Source organism: Dendrobates tinctorius, unplaced genomic scaffold (genome assembly GCF_039654945.1).
Source record: "Dendrobates tinctorius isolate UK_male_01 unplaced genomic scaffold, ASM3965494v1 ptg000191l, whole genome shotgun sequence".
Lineage (NCBI taxonomy): Eukaryota > Metazoa > Chordata > Amphibia > Anura > Dendrobatidae > Dendrobates > Dendrobates tinctorius.
Genome location: NW_027361858.1, coordinates 13,480,397 through 13,495,425, shown reverse-complemented (window position 1 = coordinate 13,495,425; position 15,029 = coordinate 13,480,397).

The following is a 15,029-nucleotide window of genomic DNA, read 5'->3' as shown; positions in this document are numbered from 1 at the left end:
ATAAGGTATGCAGGCCGTGCCGATGCATGTGGATGCCTCCGCATGCATCATTTTGACGGTGCGGCGACCATACCAAAATGCAACATGTGTTCGGCGCAGGTCGCTGCACCGTCAAAACGACGCATGCAGAGGCATCCGCATACATTAGCACTGCCTGCGTACCTAATGCTAAAGATAGGGTACGCATGCCGACGGAGGTGGAGCTGACCAGAGGAGGTGTGGCTGTCCGCATCCCTCCGCGGCTCCCCCATACACTAGTGTGAAACTAGCCTAAAGGCGGCAAAACATAAAAAAAATTATATAAATGTGGTATCGCTGTTATCTTACTGACCCGTATAAAGCTGCTGCTATTTGCTGTTTTCTTCTTTCATTCTGCTTCCCAAAAAATGGAATAGAAAGCAAATTTTGCACTTCCAAAATCCAAATGCGTCCATCCTTTCTGAGCCCAAGGGTGCCTAAACCACATAAAGCTTGCACATGTTTGGCATTTCTGTTTTTTTTTTTAAACCGTCTTTATTGCGTGTAATACAAAGTATACATATAATGTCCAATAACATAACAGAAGAACATTTATGCAATATTACTAACATTAGACGGCATTTTTCAACTATAACCCTGCGCCCCTCCCCCTCCTCCCCCGGGCAGACTCCATAACTTCATAACACAATTTCAATCCAGTCTAACAGGGATATTACCGGCAAGCTGCTCTCTCATATACCAGTAGGTGAGCTGGAAACAACCATGTATCGCCTGGCGTGTGGAAGATGTCTGAGTATTGATAAAAGAGGACCATGTGAAAAAAAAAGCATTCGGTGTCTTTTTCTTTATTAAGTAAGGCCTCTATCCAATCCATTTTGAAGAGATTTTTGTAGTAATTAGGCTTAAAGAAGGTGTTACATCCTGTGCCCACAAATGGAGACTGCTTTTACGTGTGGCTGCCGCCCATATGAACAAAATGCGGCGCTGCTGGACAGAAAGCCTCACCAACTGGTCCTGTGCGAGAATATTAAATATGGCCCACTCCAGGGAGAGAGAGATAGATATGCCATAAGTGTTGATGAGATGTTGCAGAAGTGTATCCCACACCTCCCTTATTTTTGAGCAGTCCCAAAGGCAATGGAAAATATCAGCTGGAGAGTGTAAGCATTTAGGGCAGGGATAGTCCCCTGAGGGGGACATTTTAGACTTGACCTCCGGGGAGATGTATGCTCTATGAAATATCATAAGAGACATGGTTATGTAATGGTCATATGGTAATATAGAGTTAATACGCAGAGTGGCTTTCAAAAGGCCATTTACCCGACAGTTCATTAATTGAGCAACCCATTTTCCTGGGCCTGGTGAAGAGTCTGACCAACGTATAGAAGGCTTTAATGATTTATATATAAGACTCATAGAATAAGTTCCCATTTGGGTTTTAATGGATATTAAATTTAGAGGGTGTGTTCTAGCATCATCCGGTATGTCTCGCAATATTGAGCTAACGTAATGTCTAATTTGAGAGATAGTAAAATTGTCTTCTGTAAGGATTGGGTATTTGAAAACCATGTTCTCTAAGGTAAGAAGGCATTGATTATTTGTTAACGTATCTCGGACCAGTCTACACCCATTGTTTCCAGGCACCTTGTAAATTGGAGGTGGCTTGCCTTGTAGAAAAGAGGGGTTATCTTGAAAGAGGAGAAACATCAAGATGTGGGGGGTCAAGACCGCTAACTCGTCTAGCTTGACGCCATCCTAAGATTACCGACCATAATAGAGGATTATCTCTAACCTCCACTGGAATTTCAGCATTTCGTAGGTGAAGCAATGCTGGGAGGCTGAAGGATCTACACATTGCCTCATCTATTGGGGTATTAGTGAAGCGATTAAAGGCGTATATCCAATCAAGGGAATAGCGAAAAGCAGCCGCTATACTGTAGAGGCGTAAATTTGGGAGACTAAGTCCACCCAAAGATTTGGTTTGCTGTAGCTTAAAAACACTACTTCAAGAGCCCCCTTCTGAGCCCCAAATAAATTGGCGGAAGGCTTGTGTCAGTAGCCTATCATCAGCTTTAGAAAGTAGATCCGGGAGTGTCTGTAAAGGAAAGAGTATTTTAGGGAATGAGATCATTTTAATTAGATGGGCTTTACCTGCAAAGGATAATTTAAGGGATTTCCTTGGTGGACAAGCCTTGTGTAGGAATGCATATCCATCCTCCTGAGAGTCCAGAGATGGGCCATAAAGATCTGCATAAAAGTCTCAAAAAACCACAGAAATTTGGGTTGGGTCATGAGTGATAGAGCCATTGGGTAAGATAATATTGGGAACCCTAGTAGCCGCTTTGAATGGCTTCGTTAAAGATGCCAGGAGACGGCCTGGTTTGTTACCCCAACGAAAATAACTATTACGTTGATAAGCTAATTGGTTGTGTGCCTGCTCATGTAATAGGGTATTTAAATTTTGTTTAGCTGTCAGGGAAGCCTCTCTGGAGGAGGGAGTATTATGTAATTTAAAGTCTCTATACGACTGAGTGAGCTGGTGTAGGTGAGGCCGCAAGGAGGACAACAACTTCCTTTTTTCTGGGACACATAAGAGATAACATGTCCCCTAAGTACTGTTTTAGCAGTGGCCCAAAATAGATTGATACCGTCCAAGTGTTCCAAGTTGTCCTCCATGAAAGTCTCCCACCAGACCATCATATAGCGCTTGAAATAATCTGAAGTATAGAGATAAGAGGGGAAGCGCCAGCGCAAAGACACAGATCTATTAGTGGGGAGTTCCAGAGTAAGTAAGACCGGGGAGTGGTCTGAGATAATTGAAGGGAGAATGTCAACTGTTTTAAAGGTACTGTCACACTTAGCGATGCACCAGCGATCCCGACCAGCGATATGATGCGGTCAGAATAGCTGGTGCATTGCTAAGTGGTCGCTAGTGAGCTGCCACACAGGCAGATCTCACCAGCGACATCGCAGGGGTTGGGGGTCGCTACTTACCTGTCAGACGAGGCGAACCTGACGTCCTCCCGCCCGCGTCCACGCATCGCTCGTCTGCACAGCAGGAAGCCCAGCAGGAAGCTGACGACGCGAAATGGTCCAGGACGTTCTCGCGTGATCAGCGATAACCAGCGGGGGAGCGGTTGGAGGTAAGTATCACACATAGCGATATCGCTAGCAATATCGCTATAACGTCACAAAAACCAGTGACGTTATTGCGATATTGCTAGCGATATCGCTTAGTGTGACAGGCCCTTTAGAAGGGAAAGAAGAGAGGCAGAAGTTAGCCAATAATCAATTCGAGTGTGAACATCATGTACCCTAGAATAGAAGGTATATTCTCTTTCCGTAGGGTGGCAGCACCTCCAGGCATCAACTAAGTCAAGCCTGTTTAACAAGGTAGAAATCGCTCTGGATGGAGGGTGAGATGCAGGCGGGAGGGTAGATCTGTCCAAAAAAGCATCATGAAGGGCGTTTAAATCTCCACCCAATAATATATTGGTAGGATGCCAGCCATGAACCATCTCTTCAAGTTTAGCAAAGAAGGAGGGGCTAGTAGTACTGGGTGCGTAAACATTTATAAGGCAATATTTCTGCTGTTCAATAATAGCTCTGGCTAATACATATCGCCCTGCCTGGTCCCTCACCACATCCTGTATAGAATATTCGAGGTCCTTATGAAACAAAATGGCCACACCACGTTTTTTCTGTGTAAAGGAAGCCTCCAAACACTCCGCATAATATCTATCACGGAGCGCTGGGTGACCCCTGCATAGCCAATGGGTTTCTTGTAAAAAGACAATATGGGGGCATAGACGAGTAATGTGATCTAGCACTTTTCTGCGCTTGACCAGTGAATTGAGGCCAGCCACATTCCATGATAGAAATTCAATGGAGCATATATTAATGTGAGAAGCTATGTTATTAGGGGCGGCCATGTTAACCTATGTCACATTGGGGCCAGAACGTAGAAATGGGAAAAAAAGAGTAGTTGGGCAAAGGTCTGTCCCAGCGAGCAAACCTTCCAACCCAAGTTAGCCAAAAAGACCAGACATAGAGCGTGACCAAGGAGAGGGAACCCACCCCCCACTGAATAGAGAAACAAAAATATAAACCAAAAAGTTAAACATCGGGTTAAGTTATCTTAAATAATGGTATCCCCCTAGAAGGAAAAACATGAGATAAGAACAAAAGTTCAATATAGATCAAGCCATAAGCTCAAAATCAAATCTTAAAGGCAAAATAACACATGGCTACAAATCAGAGTCAAGTGACGGGAGAGGAAGCCCGGGAAGAGCGGTCAACTTCCTCTAATGCTTTATCTGGGACATCAAAAAATACCGGGTTTCCTTGAAGCACCACCCAAAGGCATGCAGGGTAGAGAAGAGCAAAACGATTGCCTTTGTCATGTAATAGTTTACATGCTGAAGAAAAAGCACGGCGCTTGTTCACCACCAAGGAGGAGAAATCTTGAAATACAAGGAGGGAATGGCCCTCGTATTTCAATGAGGAGGCGGCTCGGTACGCCCGGAGCAACTGAAGTTTGTCCTGGTAATTGAATAACTTGAAAATTACCAGGCATGGACGAGCTTTCGGATCAGAGCGCTCAGGTCCAATCCTGTGTGCTCGCTCCACCACCATAGAGCCAGGCATGTCAGGCAAATTGAGTGCTCGTGGGAGCCATAAGGAAGTAAAGTGGTGTAGGTCCTTTACAGATTCAGGAACGCCGATGATAGATTGTTACGACTCCGGTTTTCCAGGTTATCACATTTTTCCTGAAGCTGCTCTATCTGGGTAACAAAGGATTGTACCGTGTCCTCCCAGTCAGAAATCCGCTGTTCTGCCACTAAAATTTTATTGGTGTGTTCAGTTAAGGCCCCTTCACACACAGCGATCTCGCTAGCGTGTGTAAGGGGGGATCAGCGACCGGCCCCCCTGCCCAATATCGCTGATCATGCTCCATCGTCCTGGGCCATTTTTTGATCGCTGGTCTCCCGTTGGCCAGCGCGCATTGCTGCATGTGACAGCAAGAGACCAGCAATCCGCGACGCTGGGAGCTGGTTTCTAATGTAAACATCAGGTATCCAGGAGCCATGGCTCCTGGATACCCGCTGTTTACCTTGGAAACCAGCGTACATGCTGGTTTCCAAGGTAAACAGCGGGTATCCAGGAGCCGAGCAGCTCTTAGATAGCCAATGTTTACCTTAGAAACCTGCGTGCACGCCAGTTTCCAAGGTAAACATCGGGTATCCAGGAGCCGCAGCTCCTGGATACCTGATGTTTACATTAGAAATCAGCATGTACGCTGGTCCTGATTGCTGGAGGGGCTGTCTATGTGACAGCTCACCAGCTATCAGCCTAGTGATGTCCCAGCGATCCCATCATGTCGGATCGTTGGTGGGATCGCTGGGACATCGTTATGTGTAACGGGGTCTTTAGTTGTGATGTGATTGATTCCAGTGATGATTGAAAAGATTGAAGTCTGGTGTCAATCACCAGCATGAGCTTCATTGTAATAGAAGCAGCAATTGCTTGCAGGGATTCCTCAGACATGGTCGTGTTAAGAGTCAGATGTTTTAGGAGGAGATTTGGCAACCTGAGCTCTGGTCTTGACCGATTTGGAGCTACCCTGATTCACAAATTTATCCATGGATGGTGGAGCAGAATATGCAGCCATGAAGTATACACAGAGAGAGAGGGGGGGATACCACAGCCAAGATTTGGCTAAAGAAGCTTACACAGTCTTGTTAGGGTTAGATCGAAGGTGTATCCCAAATTGGGCCAGGGTCAACCGCAATACGGAAGGCAAGCCCTTACGGAAGGGGGCTTTATCCGTTATTTATCCTAACACGTGTAGGTGTAAGCAGGCGCCGTTATAAAGAAAAAGCAGTAGTTGCTCAGCGCTGACCTCCGGAAGTTTATCTCGATAACTGGCTATGTAGTTGTAGGCAAATTTTCAGTTTTCATCCCTTGGTGTTATGATCAAGAGGATATGTAGTGTACAAACACCAAATATAAATTTATAGTGTGTTTTCCTCTCTTGGCCACAAGATGCCGCCAAAGTTCCAGCTTGTGCTGGGGATTTTCCAGGCCTGTGTCTGCCAACACACCCCTGGCCTCCTGCCTCTCACCCCTTTATGGCCTCACTGGCTCTGCACTACTCTCTCTCCCCAGTGCCTGCACCTACCAGTCAAGTGCTTCTATGGATCCACCACCGGGCTGTGTGAGTCACATTCCCTCAGGAAAGGTGGAGAGGAGGATGTTTCTAGTCCCATCTGCTGTGGGGGTCATCTGGTGGGATCATTTTCCAGACTTTGTGCACCCAGTGGTGGGTCTGTGTAAGCTCCTTTCTACTGTTCAGCTTCTGCGGTGGCGGCTGCAGGGATTCTGCTGTGGGTCAGCAATCACTTTTGGTTAGGCTCTCATCTGTCGGTGTAGGCTGCAGGCGCAGGCCTCACATCTGCTATGGTGCCTTTGACTCTCCTGAGCAAGAATTTACAGTCCAGATCCCAATATAATGGGCTTTCAGGAATCCTGAGTTTAGGCGTGTTCCAATTGTTGTTCGTGGGGGTCCTGATTGAGCTGGATGGAGTGGATTGATAAGCCCAGTCTTGGAGCTCCTCTATGTGTGTCTGATCGTGTCGGCGGCCATCTTGGATCCATGTTTGGCATTTCTGTAGCAATGAGAGCCCGCCCAATTTACGGGTGGATGTCTCCAGAAGCATAAGCTGGGTATAACGTACTGGGCATTACAATAGCTGATTTGCAATTTTCACTCGGCAACATCCATTGTGGCTTATTTCTGAAAAACACTTATGATGTCAAATCATTATTACACCTGCAAATTCCCAAATGCGTATAATTTGCAAATTGGGATCACTTGAGGAGGAATTTGGCTCTTCTGGCACTTAGGGGCTCTGTATATGGAGTCCGCAAATTATTCCAGGAAAATCTGACCATATTTTTATTCATTTGCTAAAACAGCTATGGACCTGTAAAAAAAAAACAAGAAAATAAAAAACAACAATATACTTACCCCTCCGCTGGTCAGTCAGGTCCCCCGCTGCAATCCATCAGAAGTGGTTGACTGGTTTACAAAGGGGACCGGTGCTAATGCGACCAGCCCCTCTGTAAACCACTGCCAGAATGAATTAGTTCCTCTATGCGCAGCCTCCCTGGCTGACCGGAGATGAACTAATGAGCGTGGGAAAGTTTCTGCATATTTTTCCACACTCATCAGTTCATCTCAGGTCAGCAAGGGACGTCAGTGAGGCTGCGCGGAGTTAACCCCTTCTGATGGATTAGCAGATGGTGTCTTTATTTCATTAAAATAATTTTTAATTAAAGTGTGTGTTTTAACCCTTTCCTCTTCTAGGGTTAATAATGGATCGGGGTCTTATTGACACCTCTCCATTATTAATTGGCTTAATGTCACCTTCCAATAGCAAGGTGACATTAACCCATTAGCCACCGCTACAGGGCAATGGGAATAGAGAGGCTAAGTGCCAGAAAAGGCGCATCTTATAGATGCGCCTTTTCTGGGGTGTCAGGGGTGGGCCAAAAACAATGGTCCCTCTCAAGGCTATTAAAATATGCCCTCACTCACTGCCTTTCCCTCTCTGGTTGGGCTTTTACCGTGGGAGCCCACGCAATTTTTTTCAGTGAATTAACCCCTAATTTAACACCATGTCCCAAATTTTACACACAAACCCTAATCTAATTATTAGTCAAAGACATATAAAAAAAACTAAATTAAATAAAATTGTTTACTGTATGTAAGCCATGTCTCATATCCTGTCTGCTTTTGCAATTATTTTACAAAATCCGACAAATGAATTAACCAGGGCTGTGGAGTCGGAGCTCATTTTGGTGGAGTCGGAGTCGGTATAAAATACATAGTAACATAGTTAAGGTTGAAGGGAGACTTTAAGTCCATCTAGTTCAACCCATATCCTGTCCTAACCTGCCCTAACATGTTGATCCAGAGGAAGGCAAAAAAAACCCATGTGGCAAACAGTAAGCTTCACATTGGGGAAAAAATTCCTTCCCGACTCCACATACGGCAATCAGACTAGCTCCCTGGATCAACGCAATATTAAGGAAACTAGTGTATATACCCTGTAATATTATACTTTTCAAGAAAGGCATCCAGTCCCTTCTTAAATTTTAGTAGGGAATCGCTCATTGCAACATCATATGGCAGAGAGTTCCATAGTCTCACTGCTCTTACAGTAAAGAATCCTCGTCTGTGAGTATGCTTAAACCTTCTTTGCTCCAGACGTAGAGGATGCTCCCTTGTCCCCTTCACAGGTCTAAGAGTAAAAAGATCATTAGAAAGGTCTTGGTATTGTCCCCGCATATATTTATACATTGTAATAAGATCACCCCTAAGCCTTCGATTCTCCAAACTAAATAACCCCGTGTAATAACCTGTCTTGGTATTGCAGACCCCCTAGTTCCCTAATAACCTTGGTCGCTCTTCTCTGCACCCGCTCCAGTTCAGTTATGTCTTTCTTATACACCGGAGACCAGAACTGTACACAGTATTCTAAGTGTGGTCGCACTAGTGACTTATATAGAAGTAAAATTATGTTCTCCTCATGAGCATCTATGCCTCTTTTAATGCATCCCATTATTTTATTTGCCTTTGCAGCAGCTGCCACTAAATGTGAGTTTGTCGTCCACCCATACACCCAGGTCTTTTTCAGTGACAGTTTTGCCCAGTGTTTTACAATTAAGCACATAATTATACATCTTATTCGTTCTACCCAAGTGCATGACTTTACATTTATCCCCATTAAAGCTCATTTGCCATTTATCAGCCCAAGCTTCTAGTTTAAATAAATCCTCCTGTAATATAAAATTGTCCTCCTCTGTATTGATTACCCTGCAGAGTTTAGTGTCATCTGCAAATATTGAAATTCTACTCTCTATGCCCCCTACAAGGTCATTAATAAATGTTAAAAAGCGGGCCCAAAACTGATCCCTGTGGTACCCCACTGCTAACCGTGACCCAGTCCGAGTGTGCTCCATTAATAACCACCCTTTGTTTCCTATCCCTGAGCCAGCTCTTAACCCACCTACACACATTTTCCCCTACCCTCATTGTTCTCATTTTATGTATCAACCTTTTGTGTTGCACCGTATCAAAAGCTTTTGAAAAGTCCATGTACACCACATCCACTGCATTTCCTTGGTCCAGTCCGGAACTTACCTCTTCATAAAAGCTTATCAGATTAGTCTGACAGGAACGGTTCCTCATAAACCCATGTTGATATTGGGTCATGAGGTTATTCTTCTCCAGATACTCCAGTATAGTATCTCTTAGAAAACGCTCCAGGATTTTACCCACAGTTGAGGTTAAACTTACTGGCCTATAATTTCCAAGTTCAGTTTTTGTCCCCTTTTTTAATATTGGCACATTTGCTATACGCCAGTCCTGTGGTACAGACCCTGTTATTATGGAATCTTTAAAGATTAAAAATAATGGTCTATGACTGTGCTTAATTCCTGCAGTACTCGGGGGTGTATCCCATCCGGGCCCGGGGATTTGTCAATTTTAGTGATTTTTAGACGCCGCCATACTTCCTGCTGGGTTAAGCAGGTGACATTTAATGGAGAATTTTTATCCCTGATCATGTTATCCATCATGGGATTTTCTTGTGTAAATACTGTTGAAAAAAAGTCATTTAGCATATTGGCTTTTTCCTCATCCTCATCCACCATTTCACCCAGACTATTTTTAAGGGGACCAACACTATCATTTTTTAGCTTCTTACTATTTATGTAGTTAAAGAATATTTTGGGATTATTTTTACTTTCTCTGGCAATGAGTCTCTCTGTCTCAATCTTTGCTGTCTTGATTTGCTTTTTACAGAATTTATTTAATCTTCTGTATTTAGTTAGTGCCTCATCACTACCTACTTGCTTTAATTCTCTAAATGCTTTATTTTTGTCCTTTTACAGCTCTATTTAGCCATAGTGGTTTCCTCCTCTTTCTCGCATGTTTATTCCCATATGGTATATATTGTTCACAGGTCCTATTCAGGATGCTAATAAACCTCTCCCATTTTCTGTGTATTTTTATGTCTCAAGATATCGTCCCAGTTAATTGCACCAAGATCATCTCTCATCCGTTGGAAATTTGCTTTCCTGAAGTTTAGTGTCCTTGTAACCCCTCTACTACACATCTTATTAAAGGATACATGAAAACTTATTAATTTGTGATCACTATTACCCGTGACCCCCAGCCCTTACATTTGATATGCGGTCTGGCCTGTTGGTTAATATTAGGTCTAGCAGTGCCCCCCCTCTTGTTGGGTCCTGAAAATGGTCTGACTCCGACTCCTAAAATATATAATAAATTGGGTACAGTAGTTCAATGCAGAACGTGCTGAATATTTTTTCATAGGAATTTGGGAAAGTTATGAAATGTCCTATAAATGGCTGTTCTATTCCTGATCTAAGGCTACATTCACACACAGCGTTTTTGCTGCGTTTTTGAGGATACGTTTTTCAGCTGCAAAAGCAGATCAGCTTTTTAAAAAACCGCATCACCTGAAAGGTTTTTGAGCTCATAGATAATGTTTTCAATAGCAAAAGCAGATTAGAAATCTGCTCTATCCATATCTGTCTATCCATATCTTATCTGTACCAAAAAGAATGAAAGCCGGGTAGCACACAGACTAACACTCCCTTTCTTTTAGCACCAGTCAGGTACGCCTCATAACTGCCCAAAAGGACGCCCAGGACAGGCATTGCTCGTCTTCAGTAACACATCAACATCAATTGATAGCTGGAATAAATACACTGCATTCACCACATCTTAAGGTGCAGGCTTTATTTTCAAGTGTAGGGGTGTGCAGTATAACTTTCTGCAGCAGCTGAGGTGTGCAGTATGAGGTTCTGCCCCCCCTAGTTTTGATCCTGGCTAAAACCGTTTCTTATAGATATGGCGAACCCTCAGGTAACCCTAAATGAAGGTCAATGGACACAAGTGGCTGAATTGAAGGAATTGCTTAATCACCTATTTACCGTGACTAAAAAATTACAAGCTGAGGATTTAACTCCTGACATTTTCACAAGGGAGTGGAAGAACTTGCTATTTTGCCTGTCCCAAAGAGGAGATTTAATCGTAGATGGCATTTCTGCTTCAATGAAATGGAGAGACACAGCTATTGGAAAATAAAAATTTTCTGGCAGCTGTTTATGTGGACTCAAGTCATCGTATATTGCTTGATGATCAACAGCTTACTAAAGGAAAAGAAGCTCTGACTGAGGTAGCAGTTAGGATGAGTGGCCTACAGGAGGACTGCCAGGCGCAAGAGGACTTGGGTCCTGACAGTGCTACTGCTGCCATATCTTCATCCTCATCAGATGAGGAGTTTGACTTTGACACATATTTGGATGATATGGAGCAGGCAAAGCGTTGCTGCAAGGAAAAAGATTTCACTCCGTCTCCAATAGCAAGCAGATTGACCATATTTCAGCAAAATGTTTCACTTGCTCTCAAAGAAAAAGAAAAATTCAACCGTTCATCAAAACTGACTGTGCACGAGGCAATTCCTTTATACCCGGAAATTGTTAGAGATGTTGCCCATGTGGTTACGGCTTTGCCTCCAACCCAAGTTAGTGTAGAGAGGTTGTTCTCTGGTCTTAAAATTATTAGGTCAGATTTTAGTTCATCTATGAAGCAGGAACTGATGGAGGCAATTCTATTTCTTAGAACAAATTCATAGACTGCACAAATGTTATTTAGTATGTTTTTGTTGAAAACTGTTTATTGCCACTTACATAGTTTATTACATAGTGATATATATGTAATCAATATTACATATTTACAATTTATTACAGTTTTTTGTGTTCTAAAGTTGTATTCCAATAAATATGTTCTATCTAAATGTCTTGATTATTGTATCATAAAAACGATCAATTGTCTGGTGTTCACATGGTACTACAATAATTTTTTCACTTAAATATAAGCAATATATGTTGGAGTTGGAGTCGTGCAGTCGGTGGAAGGGAAATTGAGGAGTCGGAGTCGCAGGTTTGGCATACCGACTCCACAGCCCTGGAATTAACGGCTATTCTGAGATTATACATAATCTCTATGTGACATATACATATGCGTTTTGAAGATTCTTTTGTTTTAAAATGGTGTACAGTTTTTTTTTTTTTTTTACACTGCTATTTTAACATGAGTTTTTACATGGAGAGAAATGCTGTATGTAAAACCTCATGTTAAAATCGCATTGCATACGGATGACATATGGGGGGGGCAGGGATCTCACGGAAATCGCATGACACTCGTCCGAATTTTTGTTCCTGAAATCGGACCCTTTTTTTTTTTTTTTTTTTTTTATCGCAAATGGTGATGAGCCCTTAAGGCCAAAATCCTAAAGTGGAAAGAACACCATTTCACCATAAACTGGCCATAACCATAAGCTCCCTGCAAAATTTCAGACAGAGGAGTGAAAAGACGTTTCCGAAGAGTTGTCCAAGAGCCAAAGTCCACCTGTGGAGAGCTACAGAAAGACCTGGAATATGCAGGCTTTTGTAAGAAGTATTACATTTCACGAAGTGTGTTAAGTACTTTTTCCCCCGTGTCATTTCTCATTATTACACAATTTATGGACATCTATGGTTGGATTTCTTTGCCTTTGTGGATCAGATGGGTTGTTACCGACATCTGGTGAGAATTTCATGTCAACAGCACCTTTAGAAATATATTTACTTAGAAAATTGGTGATGTGTTCATTACTTATTTCACCTGTAGTTTATCCTAATACATTATTTTAGGAGAACAATATGTTGATTACAAGTAGTGTGCAAGCCAATTATAGTGCAAGTAAACCATTTGTTTTCTTCCTGAACACTGGAGATTGCTACCCATTTGAAAAAAATAGGCAGAAGTGTAAATAATTAAAGCTTTTTTTTTTTTTTTTTTTTTTTTTTAATTGCACAAAATATAGCCATGTTTTGGCTTGTTTTCTTGTGAGACTAAACTGTGCTTTTTGGTTGGAACTATTTTGAGGTGCTGGGACATGATATATCTTGTAATCAGTTTGAATTCCACCTTATTTTGGGAAGGTATGGTGAAAACAAAGCTTGCACTTCTGCAATTTTTTTTTTTATCATCGACTTCACCAAGTGGAAAAAATTAGTATATTTTCAATGTTTCTGACTTTTAAATAAGGGACAGTCTCCTACGAAGCCCTGCTTGTAGAATTCATAGTGGTTCGGAGTAGAGCCCCAGCAGTAACAAAAGGGACCCCTGCTTGTATCTAACAATTTAGATGTCACAGTTGTTATTGACCAAAGCAGCTATGAGTTTTAACTGCAAAAGCTTGGCGGAAGTGACAGCATCTACCTGGTGAGGAGTTATCACAGCAAGAAGGAATGAAAGTTATTTGGTTAGAAAATAGACTGTGTGTTAAACCAAAAAAATAAAGTTATGGCGTTTGTGCAAAACCAGTTGCAATTCTGTATGGTTTAACCTCTTTACCCCCAAGAGTGGTTTGCACGTTCATGACCGGGCCAATTTTTACAATTCTGACCACTGTCCCTTTATGCGGTAATAACTCTGGAACGCTTCCATGGATCCCGGTGATTCTGACATTGTTTTCTCGTAACATATTGTACTTCATGTTAGTGGTAACATTTCTTTGCTATGACTTGCGACTTGCTATGTTTACTTTACATCAGCACAATTTTGGAACCAAAATTTGTTTGGAAGTTAAAAGGGTTAAAAGTTGACCAGCGATTTCTCATTTTTACAACACTTTTTTTTTTTAAGGGACCACATCACATTTGCAGTCACTTTGAGGGGTCTATTCGATAGAAAATACCCAAAAGTGACACCATTCTATAAACTGCACCCCTTAAGGTGCTTAAAACCACATTCAAGAAGTTTATTAACCCTTCAGTTGCTTCACAGGAATTTTTGGAATGTTTAAAAAAAACATTTAAGTTTTTCAGAAAAGTTGTACAATTTGTCCTGAGTACGCCGATACCCCATATATGAACATAAACCACTGTTTGGGCGCAGCAGAGCTCGGAACGGAAGGAGCGCCGTTTGACTTTTCAACCCAAAATTGGCTGGAATTGAGATTGGACGCCATGTCGCGTTTGGAGAGCCCCTGATGTGCCTAAACAGTGTAAACCCCCCACAAGTGACATCATTTTGGAAACTAGACCCCCCCCAAAATATGCTTTTTATTGCAAAAAATAGATTCTGCATCACCATATTTTGAGAGCTATAATTTTTCCATATTTTGGCCCACAGAATCATGCGAGGTCTTGTTTTTTTGTGGGACGAGTTGACGTTTTTTTATTGGTACCATTTTTTGGGCACACAAGATTTTTTTTAATCACTTTTTATTACGATTTTTGGGAGGCAGAACAAAAAAAAACCGCAATTCATGATTTTTTTTTTTTGAGTGGGGGGCTTTTATACCGTTCTGCATGTGGTAAAATTGATATAGTGGTTTTATTCTTCGTGTTAGTACGATGACAGCGATACCTCATTTATGTTTTTTTAGGTTTTGGCGCTTTTATACAATAAAAACTATTTTATAGAAAAAATTATTTTGTATCACTTTATTCTGAGAGCTATAAATATTTTTTCGCTGATGATGCTGTATGGCAGCTCGGCTCTTTTTATGCGGGACAGGATGACATTTTCAACAGTACCATGTTTATTTATATCCGTCTTTTTGATCGGCGGTATGATAATGCATTTTTTTCGCCTTTTTTATGGGGTTCACTGAAGGGGTTAACTAGTGGGACAGTTATGGACGCGGCAATACTAAATGTGTACATTTATTGTTTTTATTTACAAGAAATGTATTTATTGGGGAATTTTTTAATTTTTCTTCTTTAGTTAGGAATATTTTTAAAAATATTTTTTCACTTTTTTTTTTTTTTTACACCTTATTACATTGTCCCAAGATGGGACATCATTATATCATGTCAGATCGCTGACCTGACACTTTGCACGGCACTGTGTCAGATCAGCGATCTGACAGGCAGTGAAGTAGGCTTGCCGATGCCGGTGG